The sequence below is a fragment of the Protopterus annectens genome, chromosome 9.part0 (genome assembly GCF_019279795.1).
Source record: "Protopterus annectens isolate FY-2018-M chromosome 9.part0, PAN1.0, whole genome shotgun sequence".
Taxonomy (NCBI): Eukaryota; Metazoa; Chordata; order Ceratodontiformes; family Protopteridae; genus Protopterus; species Protopterus annectens.
This window is the reverse complement of record NC_056743.1, coordinates 540,117,229-540,137,482: the sequence shown is the minus strand read 5'-3', so window position 1 is coordinate 540,137,482 and position 20,254 is coordinate 540,117,229. Positions and strand designations below refer to the sequence as shown.

The 20,254-nt window shown below is 37.5% G+C and overlaps 1 protein-coding gene across 1 annotated transcript in view; it reads left to right on the top strand.

Annotated features, from left to right (window-relative positions):
• The window catches only part of UNC5D (unc-5 netrin receptor D), a 3,101,373-nt gene that overhangs the window by 102,808 nt on the left and 2,978,311 nt on the right, over positions 1-20,254 (top strand). The gene's annotated exons all lie outside the window — the stretch shown is intronic.

Genomic DNA, 20,254 nt, shown 5'->3' with positions numbered 1-20,254 from the left:
AAAATTTATGACTGCCAATGTTAGCAAAAGTTTAAATTATCAAAATGAACATATTACCACGATTACTGTATATTTTTAGGTCAGCCAATTTATTACTTTCAAAGACGTTCTTTAAAAAGATTCATAAAGAATTGGCTAAATTCATTTGGGAACCAAAGAAAACCAGGATATCTTATGATAAATTAATGACCCCAAAAAATAGAGGAGGACTGGAATTACCTAATTTTGAAATGTATTATTTAATTGTAAATTCTAATAGAATTTTAAGAATTGCCAATTATGATATAAATAATACTAAGTGGACACCACTTTGGGTAGTTCTGAATTATAAATACATTCTAAAGTTAAATATCAATCCTAAAGCAATACTTTTTTTAGGTAAGGATACGTTGAAATTCTATGGGATTATTGAACACATCAAAACAAACATATTTTCTTTACATAACTTATTTCATTCATTAGATTTGGTTCAACATATGATGGTTTTTCAACCCTTTCATAAAAATCCTAATTTAAAATTGAATAATCAACTAATTGATCTCAACAAGTTTCCACTGATAGTTAATCTAACTTTGAGTGATATATATAAACATCTTGACAGTTCGGCCAACCAAATAAGACAAGAACTTAACTTACCTAAAAAGTATCTGGTTATTCTGAGACAAATTAGAGAACTCACTATAAGCTATTTTAAAAGTTTTAAACTGGAAGAAGAGGCTATTAATAGATGCTCTTTGTTGTGGCTAGCTCTCCAACAGGATCTTAAATATATCACGACAGCAAATCAATTAATTAAAGAATTTCAATTTCATGATAAAATGTTGTTATCAAACTACTGGGAAGAGAAAATTTTACTGACAGATAGAAGTAATATGTTGAAAGCAATTGACTTGACCATCAAATCTACTTCTCTTCAAAAATTAATATATACCCAGTTCATGATTTGGAACAATGCATATTATACATGCCTTACCCTGCATAAATTTAATCCCAAAAATTCACCAACTTGTCCATATTGTAAGAATCAACCAGCTGATCTTCTTCATATGTTCTGGAGTTGTAAATGTATTTTCAAACTTTGGAATTCCCTTAAGAGTCAACTTCAGAAGGTGGGTTACCAAAGTACAACGTTATCATGGAAATTTATGATTCTGCATATTCCCCTGAAAGAGATCCCTAAATCACAAATTATTATATATATTAATATTTTTCTATTAATGAAGCTTTATATAGCTTCAAATTGATTAGACCCATCTAAAACTTCATGGCAGAACTTTAGAGTTCTAGCAACAAAACCTATGTTGGCTCATAAATTACTATTAAACCCACAAAATAAAAATGTTAATAATCCAAAAATTTGGGAACAGATTTTTAATATTATACTAGCATAGTATTTTCAACTTGGAAATATTAATAATTATTTATGTGTGTGGAGAGAATTTAGTAATCAACTGTCTATTACTTGCATTTACTCTTATGCTTTTTTATATTTAAATGTATTACATGGAAGCATTCTTGTAAATATTTTATATAGAGTGTGGTTATTAGTGATATTAGTTAATGTTTGATTTGTGAATATATGTTATTTTTGTTCTTACTTGTGTTTGAAAATAAGATAACAATAAAGATTTATTATGGAAAAAAACGAAACAGTGTAAGAATTATGAGTTGGTCAGAATTCTATATTAGTAGTACATACACAATGGACCAATGAATGGTGTGGCTGCTGGAGAGAATCCTAGAAAGTTGATAAATTCTAAAAGCTAGTTAAAAAAAAATATCCAGCAAATAAAGCCTTCCATTCATGAAACCATGGACTTCATGATAAATGTTGGAATCGACCATTTACATATTGAAATCATAATCGTGATAAACTTATCGTGCAACTTAAAAGATAATATGAAATTTTTGGAAATGGCAAAACCTGTTCAGTGTTTTAAGGCACTTAAGGTGTGGGTAATGTACAGTGCTTGTACTTATTGTGATATCAATTTTGAAGGTTCACTTTGATAGTTATAATTTTACCCATCCACCCATTGTATGCATTATTACACTCTATGACTGTTGCAGTAATATATGTATACAATTGCTCAAGACATGATACACACTAGGTTTGGAAGGCAAAGATGCAGTTGACCAAAACAATTTATGAACATTGTCACAGCATTTCTAAAAAGGATAAAAATAATATTCTTATAAGCATGCTTTAGTTTGTAGTAACTTAAAGCAATTCACATTTTGCTGCCCTTGAGAAAGTAGATGTGTCTTAAAGGGAATGCTGGTAGGAAAACTAAATTGCTTATACACAATACTAACACTTTTCATTCTTAGCTTCTATACAGGTTTTGTACCAAGTGAACGGAGAGCAGCTACAGTCATTCCCTTGCATAAGGGAGGACCTCCCACAGAACTAGGCAATTACAGACCCATAATCTGACCAGTCACATATGCAAAGCCATGGAAAGACTTATCATTGCAATACTCAGAACATAGAGAACCTCCAAACATAGACTTGTTTCACTTTGGGTTCAGCAAGGGTAGGTCATGCTTACTCAACATTGCAGATTTTTTGAAAAGGTCATGAAAGCAATAGATGAAAACAGAATGGGGAACAATGCATACCGTGACCTGGCCTAAGCTTTTGACACAATTTCACACTCCAGCATAGTAGAAAAGCTAAATAAACTGGGAATTGAACCTCTGCATCACCCCTGGATTGCCAGCTTGGTCACAGATAGGATGCAGATAATCAAAACAACAGAAGTTACCTACACAAGCAGACCAGTCACCTGTGGAGTCCGTGAGGGTTCCATGCTGGTGCCTGTCCTGTTTGGCATCTACTTTTCTGAAATAAAATCCAGTACCAAAGTGGTCTAGCTGAATATTTGTAGATAACTGCAAGCTATGAATAGTCAATGAATCCCAAAATGACTTCCTGCAGGAAGGTTTGTCTGAAATAAATAACAGGTACCAAATCATGGTCTGAAACTAAATGCTAAAACAAAATGCATTATTTTATCCTTTGGGAAGTCAACCACCCCAGGGAATGACTACATCAACAATATGCCCCTAACAGTTGACCAAGTTGTTTGGGATTTGGTAACTTATGTGGACAGTGAACTAACTTTTGAGCAACATGTCTATTGTAAGAAAGCCCTTCTATATTTCTCAGCTTATGAACAAAGGGATTGACTTTAGATCATGGGATGTCATTGCCCCCCTTTACCCAGTCCTCATTAGGTCAGTCATTGAATACAGTGCCTCCTTTGGCATGAATCTGTCTAGACACATGTAACAGCTGGGAAGTCCATACAAATAACCTTACTAAAAGGATGCAAGGCTGAAACAGCATGTTCTGCATGAATTGACTCAAAACCTTGTTATTATACTTAGTATCCTGCAGACTGCTGAGAGCTGATCTGTGTCTGGCATACAAGCCATCCTCTGATCCATTACTGATGGATTTACTGCACATCAGCAAGTCAAATGGCATCAGAAATATTTGGTCTTGGGATTTAAATCTATTCTGCAACCATTAACCGAATGGTTTGGAGGGACCTATTTTTCAGAGGATACTTCAGTGGAACAAACTCGCCATCCAAGTAAAACAAAGTCCACCCCTGTGAATTTTCAATTGCAACTTAGATGGACGGGAAACTGAAGATTTACTCCATGACTGCCCCCATACTACTAATGGACAGATGCAGCTCCTAAATGCTTCATCCTATAAATGGGTCTCCCCAGGTCACATATGGTAAGATCCCAGTTATTCTCATTGGGGCTAACATATAAGTTTCAGTCTTAGGATGGGTAAGGTCAATCTATAACCAAATGGGATAGGTTATTTCAAATACGAAAATAAAAATTAGACTTAAAATGACTCACCAGGGCAGCTTGCCTAATACTTACTTATGAACCTATAAGGAGTTGTTACGGCAGATTAGGTTAAATACAAATGTTCCACTAGTCTTAAATGATGGCATTTCTATAACCAGTGTTTTAAATAAGAAAACAGATGTTTATTGAAATCTCTCGATATTTCCAAATACTAATGTGTTTTAAATGCATGTATCTTTGTAGATTTCTAGTAAATTCATTTAATAATACTGGACAAAGTTAGATTGTTGTGACAATTTGTTTTGAATTTTGTTGGTGCTAGACATGATTTATTGTTACTTTGTCACATGATAACTTGATCTCAAGATTTTGCTTTCAGTACTTATATGGTTGATTTCCACTTTTAGTCGTTGGTCCTCAGTCTGAAATGACCTATGATCCTGTGGACAAAAGCACTAAATAAATTCTATTTATAAGTTTTATTTGGTGGACAGATTGGCTGTTTCTTTCCTCTTAGTAGGCTCCATTAACTGTTTACTCAAACTTTTTCTAGCATGTTTGTTTACATGGCATTCAGGTGCTACTTTACTAAGAGGATTACTAACTCATGAAATTGACTAATTGAGCGGGGTAGGAGAGAGGTAATCTACAGGGTCATTTGAGGTCATGATGTAAATGGAGAAATGATGAGAGGAACAATAGGGACAGAGGTGAGATGAAATGCTAATTGCTCCTAATGGGCTGAAAAAATTGCATTTTTGATTCATTCTGCCATCAAACAAATACGATGTCATTGTAATGTAACGTAATTTTATGTTACTGGACATTAGCATATTTAAGACCTATAACTCAAAACTGTATCATTACTGGAGAGGAATAGACCTGTATTAATAATAAAAAAAACTCTGTTGGATACCTGTTTGTATTATAGTGTGTCTAATCCTCTTCAGCATGTGATAATAGACAAGGTTACTCTGACCGGAACTTTGATGGTAAGATAATGTAGGGAGAACAATTGCGGTGCAACTCTGAGAAGCAAAAGGTGCATTACAATTTAAAACTTAATTGCAACCTTAGCAAGGACTTTGATTATTTATGAATGTAGTGGACAGGAAAGGGACGTATTTTGACAGTAAGTTCATTTAATTCATGAAATGGCTGCTTGCCTTCTCTGTGTTGATGGGTGGAATGGACTTTAGGCAGTCTTTAAATGAATTTCCAGGCCATGACAGAATCTGATCATTTAAAAGCCTTTAGAATACACTTGTACAAGTAGGAAAGCTTATAAACTGTCCACATGATATATTTTGCCAGTTGGATTTATGTGACAGCTGAATTCAGAGGCTACCAGAATACATTCATTTACTACATAACACCAAGCTAGTCAGGGCAAACTTGATAGCTCTCAAAAATAAGCCAGCAAAATCAGTTTTGTGTTATGCTTTTCATGAAAAATTCTTGTATACTTATTTGTGCATGCTTTTTGCTTGTTTTTTTTGGATCATTCTGTGAATGCACTTTGATTGTCCTTAATTGAAGGTGAAAATAAATGACAGATTTTACATCTAATATTCTTAATGGATTGCTGAATTGGTGTGATATCCTATCCTTTTTTCTTCCTTTTAAAACCTGTCACACGCTTTTCAAATACTACACACAATTGATTAAGTACACCTTCATTCCTTTTGTGTATCCCTTTTCTGGATTTGCTACAGACAGCTGATAATATTAGTATTTATCTGTCTGCCAAGGCGATTCTTTTGGCATCCATCTATATCCTCTTCTTAAAAGAGGTAATGGAACAGGAATAAAAGGATAAGTGCACTCTGGATAGAGGAAATGTTAAAAGCAGTGCAAGTCATCCATACTAATGGTTAAATAGTCATGCTTTATTTATGTTTGATTTAATCAATAAGGGAAGCTAAACAATTTCACCTGTCTTAGTCTGCAGAGGTTTTAGGCAACACGTGTTTAGATGATTTCTAAAGTTGGTGCTAACAGTACCACTGTATACATAGATCCGTGCTGTTAGGCAAGTAATTATTTTCAGTGTATCTCTATCTATCTGTATATATATATATATATATATATATATATATATATATATATATATATATATATATATATATATATATATATATATATATATATATATATATATATATATATATATATATATATATATAAATGTGTATACAGGTAGATAGATATACATAGATAAAACCAAAAAGCTGAAGATACTTTAATGAGCCCTGTCTCTTTAAAAATCAATTGTGTAATATTTATATTTTTTGAATGCTAATTTTCCTACAAAGAAGTTGCCTAACTTTGTAGTTAGTGTTATGGTATATACTGAGTCACTTGAATGCTGGAGGAATGTGTCATACAGACACAATTTGTATTCACATTAGTACGATGTGCATGCTAGTATTCGCTTGCCTAACCAGTAGATGTTTACCGCCACTCTATATTATTGCAAAGAAAAGTTTTTTTTTTCTGAACAGTGTCACAATAGATTACTTTAATTGCTTTTACTTTCTTATGTCATGCAAAAATGTTAGATATCACATTTTTCTATATTGTCTATAATAATGCTAGAAAATGCTATTAAATATCATTTCTCCAAATCTATTAGGACACTAGCCTTTTCTTATATCCTTGTAAGATGTAACTGTGCAGAACCATACTGATATTCATCATATTAATCACTGATGTAGTAGCCTTAGCTGTATGGGTTATAGCCTTCCAAGTACCCAAAGCATCAGTCAGCTCAAGCTGAACTGACTAAAAAGACAGGTTTGGGACCAAGTGCCAAAAACTTCAAAGCTTTCTGCCATTGAAGAGATTGCATCTTGGTGGGGTTTCACTTATCGACAGTCAGCTTGTACTGTTATTTTGCTCTGCAGTTAAGTTCCCTTTGGGGAAAAACTTTCACATTACAAAATATATGTTTTATTGTAGTTTTCTTTTTAGAAAAGTTGTTTTTTAAGCTAGGAGTTTGTGTTTTTATGGACTGCCATGACATTAAATTTACTTTTGAATGGGACAACACTTGTTTCCTCTTAGTTTAATTTTTTTTAAAGCAATCGAAAAACCACATTTTTTGTGGAGAAATTGTGTTCATTTTAAGTTTTGAGGGATGACAAAGTGTTACCAAGTGCTTTGGGCTTTGTTTTGTGTGAAAAAGTAACTTTTATAGACATGAAATTTTTACCAACTTTTGCTGATTGTTTTCCCAGGGAAAGAGGCCCCATGTTTTGCTTGACCATGGAAAAACTACTTGTCCTATGATCAGTCCTCCTCCTAGTCACAAAAAGAGAAACTTAAGCAAAGAACCTTTGCCATCACAACAGACTAGCAATTTGCTTAGCCACAGGTGGGTAACTCTGCTGTGTCCATAGCTTGTTCCTAACACCAATCATCTTTCACATAAGTGACAGATGTCTTACATAAGGTGAGATTTCGGGAGAACATTTAACTCTGTTTTTTGGCACCTTCTCACATGACTGTGCTCCTAGTGTGTGAAGGTGACACCTCAGTTCGAGGAGTTTTTTTTTCTGTACAAAAAAATGGATCTATATCTAGATTTATTTGTAAGGTTTTTCACTCAGACTTCACTCACTGTGGGGAGTATCTCAAGATGTTTTGTCTCATGTCATTCGTTATTCTTATGATAGCTCTGGCAAGACTCCACATGCAAAAGATAAAATAGCATCCTGAAGTCTCTTTGGTCCCATCATCAACATCCTTTGTCTTGTCAAATCCCGGTACTGCGGTTTCTCAGAAGAGAAATTTCTTGGTGGAGATAACAAATTTCCCTAAACCCAGGTGTTTCACTCTTCTCCCCCTGCTCCAAAGCAGTCAGTCACCACAGATACTTTGCATGGGGAGCAGTTTCAGAGAGGATAAAAGTGCAAAGTGTTTGGGACACTAAGACCAAATGCAGGCACATTAAAATAAAATAAATACTTGTTCTGATCAAGGCACTCAAGTCTCTGAATCATCGTTGGTACCTAAGAGCTCTTCAGGTTGTTACAGATAATGCCACAGTCATGTGGTGTATCAACAAGCAAGGGGGAGCCAGGATGTTCCCCCTTTGCAAACTAGTCATGTTAATGTGACATAGCGCTTCACAGCACAGTCTCACTGTACAGTCATCCTGCATTCAATTAGAGCAAAACTGTGTGTCAGACAAGCTGAGCAGAACAAGGACAGACTACTATGTATGGAAACTAGATCAACAGATCTTCCAAGATTCCATCCTTCTCTAGGGAGTTATTCAAGTAGATCCATCTGCCTCTTCTCTGAACAATCATCTAGTAATATTCTGCTCCAGGACTCCATGCAAGAAGACATAAAAGATGAATGTCAATTTCTAACTTTGGACAGGAATGTTCCTTTTCCACTCTTTCTTCTGGTATCCAGGGTACTTCTGGAGATACAAAAGGAATACCCCAACACCGTTGTGGTAACTCCCTTTTGGTGTAGACCTTAGTGATTCTCCCTTCTTTTGGAAATGGCCACAGGCATTTACCACACGTTTCCTGAAAGAATGGATCTATTCACCCTAGATCAAGGGTGTTTGATACACCCCAATCTCAATCAACTTCAACTGAGTCCTTGGGTGATAGTGTCTTACTTTCTTTTCCTTTAGGTACCTATTTACTGAGGATGTGCAGCAGATATTAATGGAGGTATGAAAGCCTGGTACAGGAAAACCGTATATTACTAAATGTCAATGTTTTTGTAGTTGGTTCCAGCAATGTAACCAGCAACCATTCAGGGCTAGTTAGCCTGTGGTTTTGCAATATTTGTGTGAGTTATTATTTTATGGCCTGTCCTCCTCCTCCTCCACCAAGGTTCATTTATCAGCCATTTCAGTATGTCTACCCATGGACGCTCCTCTTTTAATGCAGTCTCATGTCTTAACATTTTTGAAAAGGATTTAGCATAAGAGGCATCCAAGAAAACCAGTTAACCCTCCTTTGGATCTTAATTTTGTCTTAGAGAAGCTAACACTTGCTCCATTTTAAACAGCTAACCTGGCGGTCTTAAGGTTCTTAACATGGGAGGCTATTTTACTGATTCCTCAGACCTCTGCAAGAAGTGGGTCTAAGTTTCAGTCCTTTCTCATTTTCCACAGAGACAGCGTTTCTTTGATCACCAATGCTTCTTTTATGCCTAAAGTGGTATTCTAGGTTACTTTAACCCAAACTATCCATCTCCCTGTTTTTTTTTCCTGAGCTAATAAATGAAGAGCAAAGGATACCCCCCATCTTTGATGTCCACAGACAACCCTGGTACTATCTTGACAGAACTAAATCTTTCAGATCTTCTGATCAGTTGTTCATTCTCTTGTATGTAAGAAGTATGGTGGACCTGTGTTAAAAGATACTGTTTCCAAATGGTTGTATTATCTTTTGTTATACTCTCAACAACAAAACTATTTCAGTCAGGGTCAAGGCCTACTGTACCAGGGCCTTGGCTTCATCTATGGCTCTTTAGAGGTAGTATCTCAGTCTTCTGTACATACATACATTTACAAGGCAATACAACCAAAGCTTGATGCTTTCTCTAGGTCTAGATCAGGCTATGTTAGAGCCATTCTCCAGGGGTTCCTAGACTCTTCCCCTGCCATCTACCGAATGTGGTAAACTGGGGTAATCTACCCATATAGCTAGGGTTACTAGAGCAGTGTTTAATATGATGAACATAGTACAGTCATGTAACTTACCATAATACTAGATGTTGGAATGATGACTATTGAAGTAGCTGCTCTCTCCCTCCACCCACCTTGGTTTTGATATCTTGTTTTGCTATGGTGTGAATGCTTACTTTTGTTGTTCCTAACGTTGTCCTTTTAGGGCTCTGCCTTGACATCTCTTTTGACATGAAAACTATGAAGACCTTGGTGCCCAAACCAGTCTTTTTAATCAGCTCAGCTAAAGCTGACTGACAGTTTGGATGAGTGGAAGGTACCCTGAAGCTTTGGAAGCTGGCTGCTTGTTATATCCATGGCAGGATATCACCCATATAGATAAGACTAATGCAGCAATTATTAAACACCTAATGTTATGATAAGTTTACTTACACAACCGTACTTTCTTTGAAAGGAGGGATGAGTGGTAACCCTGGTTTTCACTCTGGTCAGAGACTGACATATTGAGTAGAAATGGAGGCAAGCTGTTACAATACACCTATAAAGGTTGCTTTGCTGTAGTGAGCATGTGAAGCTTAATACTGTTAGTAAGATGAGCAGCAAACAAGAGATAATTGCAAAGCATCAGTTTGTAATTTTTTTTGAAAACATAATTTATTGATGGGAATAAATATGACTGTTGTCTCTCTAAAAGATTCAATTTCAGTTCTTCAGCTTTAATTCTCTTTTGTGAGCCTGACAGAAGGAGTTATCTTAATCCATATCTAACTAAGTCTATAAAGGAATTTGAAATAAACAACATAAGGTGGAATAACTTATGATAAATCAGTTTAAGCTGACAGATGAAAGCAGGGCTTCCAGATTCACGTTTCTATGAAGTGATGCAGCAAATGCAGTGCCTGTTTGACGTCTACTTTTACTTATAACTGAAAAGTTGTTTCTTTTTTTGTGTTGCAGTAGGCAACGATGCTTTTTTTTTTCTCTTACAAAGTTGTGCAGGTTCATAGTTACTAGACATGCAGGCCAGGAGATTATTAAGGTGCCTTGTCTAGCTTCCCAATTGCCCCCAAAGCACTGTCTGGTTAAGTAGCTTGCTCAAAGTCACACAGAAGGTAAATGAAGTAGAAAGTTTCAAACCCTGCACATTCGCACAGAAAGCAGCTCATTAACAAGTCAGAGATTTAAACCTCTTTGATAACTGCCAGACAAGGTACAAATGTAGTTGATTACACTGTCTTGCTGTGCTCCTCTGTTCTGTCACATCATGAGGTTTGCATAAATTCTTTTAAACTGCTTCACCATGCAGTGCAGTGACCGCAGACATGATCATAAGACTTAAGGTTTAATGGAGTTATAGCCACCTACATCCTGGTCCTGTTTTTGTTTTGAAAGTAGGCCCCTGTCAGGAAGATTACCTTTACTCAGTTTTGTGTAACCAAGAATCAGACATCCCCATTGCTTATCTTCTCCATGTGCGTGGTTTTAGAACTTTACATGACATTAATGAGCCAGGGGGAATCTGTTAGTTATCTATTCTTTAAAAAAAAAAAAAAAAAAAGACTCCATGATGTGTTAACTCAGCAAAACTAAGTAATAGTTATAATAAAGTTTCCTAAATTAGAAGACGAAAGTGCTCACTGATTTTTAATAACGAGTAATTGTTTTCTTGACTTCAGTTTTTGTTGAATATTTATTTCTAAACAATTTAATCTGGCTGAATATTTGACAGAAGTGAAAAGAATGAAAGGAAAAAACATGTTCACTTTACTCTGGTGAACAATGACCTCAGAGTTAGTTATTTATAGTAAGCAACATTTGAGGTGTAGGAAGAGAAAGCATTCTACAAAATAGCTCTTGGAATTTATTACTGTGTTTATGAGGTCTATGTCAGTGTCTTTATACAGTAAGTTTTTTTAGTCTTGCATTCAAATATTTTCCATGTGTGTTTTGAAAAAGTTAGGTATTAGTCATTTAATTGCTATGTTGTTGACAAAATGCAATTCTTGATATTTTATTTATGTATTTCCTATGTAGTTTTGTGTGTGTGTGTGTGTGTTTTCGCATCCTTAGAACTTGATTTGTTTCATTCGCCTATTCCCCTTCCCATAAAATGTAGCACCATCTACAAAGAAAATGTTCTAGATTTTTATACTATTTAGTGGAGTCTGGGATTAAGACTTCAAACTGTGCTATATTTAAGACTTACTCCTATATAGAATTACTTGTCTTTCTTTAACCTATAATGCAAACTTTTATTCTCTGTTATTTACCACATTTTATCTAGCTGCACAATTTTCAATGTGCTACAATTTTTCTTGGCTGTGCAAGCAATCAGTAAAAGGGCACCAGTTCAAGGGCTTTACTGAAATACACCAAGATCTCATCTGTCATTTAGCTCAATATCTAAGACATTGGGATTTAGGTCTATTGGCCTGTTTCTTGATTTACCTTTGCTGATAGTCATAAGAGTAGGCTGCTTCCTGTCCCAGAAAGTGGCCTCCTCCAGATATGTTAAATAATTCTGCCAAAGAGTGTAGTACAAACCTGGACACTATAATGAAACCCTTATGATTAATGCATTTGAGCCATTTTTATTATTGAACTCCCTTGCTTCACTTCTTTCTTCTCTCCCTGACACTTTTAAACGTTCACATATCGCTAACCTTTTTTGTGCATCCTTGGTGAATGCAAATGCCAAATATTATTTATTTATTTTTTTCACCTTTTGTTTAGGCTTGTTATGCCTTTCACCTTTCTAGATTTACTCTATAAATTCCCCCAAAAGCCTCATTCCTTTCTCAAACATAATTTAAAAAGTCCTTATTGCTTTTTTAATGCTGTTAGTGAGATGGACTTTGTTGCCCTGTTTCCTGCCATCCTGGTTGTGCACCATCTTGTCCTCACATTTCTTTCTCTTTTCCTTTTGTTTTATGGATGCCCTTACTGCTGTTCTGACCCAGGAGAAATGTGTCTTTTTGTCTGTATAGGTCTTTTAAAACTTTATTTCTTGACTCCCCTTGATACTTATTTTATTTATTATTGTCTATTTATCAGTATGCCAAGCTCCAAGAAAAAATCCTGCTAAGGTATTTTGTTATCAGTGAATCGGTAAAGAGTGTGAATAATTAGCATGTCCTTTGTGTTGCTTCTTTATTAATACCAGCACCTACCTTACAAAGGTTTATTGTCATCATCCGTGGGTCAGTAAAAAGCACCAATTATTAGCATTCTGCCTTTTGATTTCACTCCTGCCAACACCCATCCAGAAAAGTTTATTTGCCACTTTGAGTGGATCCATAAAAAAACAAAAAAGCAAAAAAAAAAAAAAAAAAAATGCCAGAGACCGACATGCTCACTTCTGCATTTACTCCTGCTAACATGCATCTCCCCTGGTTGTCACTACCACTCTTCAATATGGTCCAGTTGAGACCGCCTTCAGCCAATGACAGAACACCCTCTTTTTACTTTAAAATGGCAGATTTTCACTTTTCATACCTTCCAATATAATTTATTGACCATTAATTGTTTTAGCCCCTGGCTCAAGTATACCTAAGATGCTGAGTTCCTCTCATCTTCACCTGACTTTTCATCTCAGGTAAAATGGTTTGCAGTGTAGACCTCTGACTAAAATAATCGCTGTCTTGTTGTCTGACATGATCTCTGTGGTAATAATCTCGGGGCTGAATCGGTATCAGTAGAGGTGGGGTATCCTTATTTAAATGTTCTGTCAGGTGTCATACATGTTGAGGCCACAGTGTGTTTATTGCGTGAGCTTGTGTCTGCAATTTCTATCGGTTTTGGAATATAAGCACTCCTTTGTTGTGACTTCTTAGACATTATCAGGTCAGCAAGTCTTAAATGCCTATTGGGGGAAATACAACTTGGTTTGCTGGTTTTGATTCATGACATACAGCAAAATGGGAAATTGCTGAAACCTTAGTTCATTACATTTTTTTAATTGCTGATGCTGATTTTCTTTTAACAATATCATTTTTTTATCCATGGACAGATGTTATTCGACAAGTTATCATGACTCTGAATTTTCACAGAGAGTTATAAAAAGTGATAGATTTTTTGCTTAATTTTGGAAGACCATACTACATTTGGCACAAATGAGGTTAAGAAATGATGCATAGTTGGAATCTTTTCCCATCTGATATTCCAAATTGATTGGTACACATTTTGCAACTCAGTTTGCACTGTGCTGTATTTATATATTTGCTGTATTGTTTCTGTCTTTTGTTGTTGTTTGCACTTTGTTTCTCAGGGTAGCTAAGAGGCTAGTTTCAGGTGGGGGTTGTTGAGCTAGTCCATCTTAGCTGTTAGTCATTGCCTGAGGTGCATTTTCTGTGTTGTACTTCCTTTACAAACTGCATGTCTATGAATTTGTGCAGAGCTGATATAGTAGATAACTAAATTCTCCTGTCTGTGAGCAGAGTTGGAATCCTTTCCCATCTGATATTCCAAACTGATAAGTATACTTTTTGCAACTCAGTTTGTATTGTGCTGTATTTATATATTTACTTTATTATTTATATATTTGCTGTATTGCTTCTGTCCTTTGCTGTTGTCTGCACTGTTATTTTACCGCCCTCCCTCCCAAGTTTTCTTGTAGTGTTAAACTTGGTAGCTTTGGATTTGCCCACCCCTGCTGTAAATGTGATCTTGGCCACTGCTCCCAGTCCAATCTCATTTGATCACTCAACATAGTGCAGTGAGATTATTTGGGCAGGACTACCCCCTTGCTTCTTTGACTTTGAACACTTCTGTTTCCTCCCTCTCTACTTAAAAAAAAGTATACACTTTATTCATCTGCTTTTACTGTAATTGTGTTCTTCATACTTTACAACCTTATTTTTGCTGTGTGCTCTTAAGTGTTCAAGTGCTTTTATTCTGTTGCATTTAAAACTGCGTGTTAGTAGTCTAATTCAATTTATCTGTTATTCTAAGCATTTTAAACTTTGATCTTAGCACTTGTACTTCAGGTGAGTTACTTTACATTTAAGAAGGTTCTTGTGGTCTACACTTGTGGACAAACCCTTAACAAAACTTTCTCTCCTTAAAGTCCTGCATACCATTGCTAGAATCTACTTGTGTTCTGACTGAGTGTGCTTCTCAAACCATCTTGAAATATAGAGCTGATAAGTATATTTTTGGCACTTATTTAACTGTTCAAAGTTCTGCACTGTCTTAATTTTTGCTTGACTGAATTATTTATATATTTGCTGGCATGGTTTTCTGATGCTCTAAGTGCCTCCATTTTGATTTTTTTTCCTAATTTACTGCTTTCTGCACCTGTTTTCAGTCATTTTTTAATTTAAATGCATTTATTTAAACTGTATTTATTTTAATATTGCTACACACTCACGTGTGCTAGCTGGCACTGCATTTGAATTGTTTTTACTGCTGTTTTAGCTGCTTTTCTGTAAAAAAACAAGCAAAAAAAGTTCTAAGCTTGTTTCCTGCCTTTCCAATAACTAGTCTAGTCCAGGTGCAGATTTGATGTTTCCAGTACGGTTTGTAAGCGTCTGAGCTCCCCCAAACTTTTCTGTGTTGGAGGGAAGCCTTTTAGCTTATCAGTGGGAGTAGTAAGCACTAGGTAGCCAATCTACCACAAGATGAATGTTTTTTGGCCCAGAAATTCTAGTTTATTGGCTGTTTGGGGAGTTTTTCCATCCCTTAAAAATTTCTGGTTTAAAAGTGTGGGTTTGCACTTTTTTCCCACCTTTCCTGTAACTAGTCTAGTCCAGATACAGATTTGCTGTTTCCAGGACTGTTTGTAAGCATCTGAGCTCCCCCACCTCTTTCTGTGTTGGAGGGAAGCCTTCTAGCTTATCAGTGGGAGTGGTAAGCACTAGGTAGTCTATCTACCACAAGAATAGTGTTTTCTGGCCCAGAAATTCTAGTTTATTGGCCGTTTTGGCAGTTTTCCCATCCCTTTGAACTTTCTGGTTTAATTATTGTAGCACACCTATGTGCCATCAGCACTAGTCATTCTTCATGGAAATAACTCCAGTACTTATTAGTCATTACCACCCCTCCTGGCATGATTAAAGGGCAGTTCTCTGTATTTTCTCCTTTTAACCTGGTACACTTGAACATTCTGAGGCAGTGTAGCAACTGCCTCATGTACACAGGCAACCCTCTCATCTTACCTCCCAACACACAGACTTGTAAGAGGTGCACTTATATCACCAAATTGGAAGCTGTGCATTCTCCAGCCAAGACCGGACTAGCTGGTCAAGAGGAGAAGGTCAACACCTGCACCACACCACATGGAACACACTCCACAGAACACCCACCATCACAGCTCTCACATAAAAACACAAACCACACACCCACATATGCAGAGCATCTCAGTAGAAATGTACCCAAACAACAGAGATCTCCAAGACAGAAATACACTTGACCACCACAACACAGCACAAACCACATGACACATAGCTCACCTCCACAGTATGTGCCTCAGCCTAAGCCCCTAAGGCTAAACAACTTGCCCATTGCATTAATTATAGGTGACCCAATAGTGAGGCACACAGATGTCCCACTCACTAGGTTGAATAACGAGAAGGTAACAGTTAACTGTCTATCAGGTGCTAGAATCTGACACATCACACATGCACTCAGTTCACTCCACAACAGGTACAAGTATGACTCTGTCATTGTCCATTTGGGTGTGAATGACCTGAGATGCACCTCTCTGGACTACATGAAAAGAGACATGGTAGAGCTCTTGGATTATGTGGCCCAGGCAGGTATGATCCTAGCCCTGAGCAGTATCCTACCATCACCCAGAATGAAACCACAATACAGACAAAAAATGACTGACTTCAACAATTGGCTAAGTTTCTGGTGTCATTCTAAGGGGATCCAGTATCTGTCTGCTTGGGATGACATGACTGACAGACCTCGATGCTTTGCCAGAGATGGCCTGCATCTGTTACCCCTGGGTTTCTGAGTACTGGCTAAGACTCTTGCCACCCTTATAGTGTTTTTTATAGGTGGTGTTACAAACACCAAATTACCACCATGAAAGCTATAAATAAATGCAGTCTGAGGGTCATGCTGCTCAACTCCAAAAGTCTAAATCTCAAGATGCACTCGCTTGAAGCACTACTCAAAATGGAGAACATCAACATTTATGCTATAACAGAGGCCTAGTTTAAAGCAGCAGAAAGTACACTTGTGCTACCAGACTATAACTCATTCCACAACTTTCGGCCTTGAAACATGGACCAAAGCTCCAAAAGGCAGTGGTGTCTCCATATTCATAAAGGATATGTATACCTCCAGACTAGTGCCCAGCATAACGTATCTGAGATACTTCAGGTACAACTAACATTGTGCAAGACGGCACTCCAGGTCATAGTCTGCTATAGGTCCCCAACCATGTCCCTAGACTCTCACTCCATGTTCCTAAGCACCCTGGAATCTATCAAGGTCCAACCCAACACTCTCATACTAGGAGACTTCAACTACCCCTCCATCAAACTACTCAAGCACCAATACACTGGCCCAACGCTTCCTGGAATTCATCAGTTCCAATGCCCTGGACCAGCTCATACTGACCCTCACTAGATGAGGCAACATCCTTGACCTGGTTATTACTAACATGGGCGACCTGTTGATCTACACCAATAGTCAATCCCTCCCTGGTCAGATCTGACCATAAACTAATCACCATGGAAATCCATATCTTACCCACACCCCCCACAAAGGTAACCACCTTGAAAAGCTCCAAAGCTGATTTTGGGCTCCTAAAAAACAAGGTGGTTAATGTCACGGCACCCATGCTAATGGAAAATAGCTGCATGACTGACAAATCATAGACAATGCACTGTACAAACATGTACATAAATGCATGGAACTAGCCATATCCAACAGAACCAAGATGCTCTCCTTCAAAAAAAAGAAGCCAATCTGGTGGTCCCCTGCCATTAATAACTACAGAAGGAAGAAACTGTTGCAGAAAAAAGTGGAGTCCCAAGACTGGAAAAACTCCCTTATTAGCCTCAACAAAAAGTTGAGATGCCTCATCAAATCCTCCAAAGCCAGCTATTAAGGCAGAATTGCAGCAGACACTAAAAACAATCACAAAGCCTTCTATAGTTATATCAAGAACCTCCACGGCAGTACCCAGATTTGCTCTGAGTTACTGCACAATGGTACCTCCTATACTGAGCCGACATATATTGCTAACATACTGGCCAACAGATTCAGTGCCATCTTTACCCCTCTCTCCCTAAAGGACTAATTACAATACCGGACGATTGCCAGGCACCCAGCATTACTGTTGCACAGGTTAAAGCTCCATTGTCCAAGGCCAAGAATGCAGCTTCCATGGGACCCGATAATATTCCTGACTGTGTTCTAAATGAACTACAAACTGAACTGGCACCACAACTGTGTGCCCTGCTCAGTCACAACATCACCTCAGGCTTTGTCCCTACCAAATGGCACACTGCTACAGTCATCCCTTTCCATAATGGGGGAGCGACTACAGACCCAGGGAATTATCGGCCCATTAGCCTGACAAGTCTGATATGTAAAGCTATGGAGCACATCATCATGGACCTGAATAACACATCTATAGGAAATCTGCAAACTCTAGACCCCACTCAATTTGGCTTTGTGAAAGGGAGATCATGCCTGCACAACCTGGTTGACATTTTTGAGTCAATCACCAGAGATGTGGATGAAGGTAAGGCAGTGCATACAGCATACCTCCATCTGGCCAAGGCCTTTGATACCATTTGTCACTTGGGAATTATTGATTTACTCACCAAACAAGTCATCAACCCTTATATTACTATGTGGGTTGCAAATTGGCTCACAGATAGAACACAGAGTGTGAAAGTAGCGAGCTCCAAGGTAGACTGATGATCAGTCACGAGCGGAGTCCCACAGGGATCGGTCCTGGGTCCTCTCCTGTTTGGCATCTACTTCTCAGAAGTCCAGGCCAACACAAAAGGACTCTGGCTGACCAAGTTTTCAGATGACTGCAAGCTGTGAGCCATTATTAACTCCCCAAGTGATGCAGACATCCTACAGAAAGGCCTCACTGAGACCAATGACTGGTATCGAAACCATGGCCTTAAGCTTAAAGCCAAAAAATGCGTTGTCATCCCATGTGGTAAAAACTCAGTTCCTACTAATTACCACATCAATGGGAGCCCGCACAACACTGAAGGCATTATAAAAGATCTGGGGATGCGGGTTGACAGCAACCTCTCCTTTGACCACCACTTTGCCACTGTGGTCATAATGTCCTTTTATGTGGCACATGTCATTACCAAAGGTTTTGCATCCAGGAAGAAAGAGGTAATCGTCTCTCTATACTCTTCTATCATTAGACCAATCATTGAGTATAATGCCCATTTGGCATGTACCTCATTAGACACTTGCAACAACTGGAGAGGCCACAGAAGTATGTCATGAAGAGGATCTTCGGGATTAAACACATGTCCTACACGGACAGACTCAAAAGACTCCAGCTATTCTCTGTCTAATATCACCTACTTAGAGGTGATCTCTGTTTGACTTACAAAGCCATGTCTCACCCAACTCTGTTAGAAATGCTACATTTAAAGAAATCTCAGTCTGTCCGCAACACACACTCCAGAGACCTCAACCTCATTTCCACAATCGGCAGAAGATGCTGGAGGGACAGGTTCCTCATCCCGAAACTGCCCATGCTCTGGAATAGACTTCCCATACATGTCATGTAGAGCACCTCGCTGTCCCTCTTCAAGAGAAATCTTGATGAGTGGATGTGTAATAGAAAGTTCGCCAAGGGGATCACTCCAGTGGTTCTACTTGATAGAGGCACTGGGAACTATCGTTGGGCGACATGATTCCAGGGCACGTCTATGGGCTAGGCTTGCTCCATTGCCATTAACCTAGTACACACCTATGAACATTCACAAATCAAATGCAGAGAAACCAAGTTTTGTGGTAATTCTGAATAAATAATATAAATCCCTCATAGTGTTTCTGGAACTTAAGTTCAAGTCATGTTGCTAATATACTTCACTGCATGCATTTCTCTGTTGTCTTCAGGTGTTTGCAGTATATGATGTATTTTTTTTTGTATCATTGTATCATAAAACTGTTGTAATCTCTTATGCAATGAATAATGCTTCTTTGAAAGCACCATGTCGCTCTGCTTCATTGTTTATGAAATGATGTGGACAACCTCCTTGGAAAGACCCAAGCTTGCTGCATAGTATTGCAAGCAAGTGTGAATGTATACAGTTGGGCTTTCAGTATTAATTTTTATGCAAACATTCTAAATTTAAAAGAATAATAGTCAGTCAGTATAACTGATTGGAGTTCAGTGGAGAAAGAACTATGCACTAAGTGAAATCTTGATTTTTGTATGCCTGGAACGGAGGTTGTTGGTGTTCTTTTGTACAAACCAGTATACATGTTTTTGTTAGTGGATATCCAAAGTTAGTGATAAGTAGGGATGGGCTAGTTTGTGGTTCATGGATGGCTCATTGTAAATGACAATATAGAAACATGTGCTCTGTTTAAATAGCACTGCTCTTGTATTTTTTATAATAGGCAGGGTATTGTCTTTTAGTCCATTAGACTGACTCCTGCAGCGCCATAATTTGTTTTATGTAAATGTTGTGTACAACATCATGTATGGTCTGTGTTCATAAGTCATTAATCCTAAATTCACAGTATTACCACTCCAGAATTCATCTGACAAGCAGCGAATTTCCAATCATAATTAGCCTTGCTTATCATTTT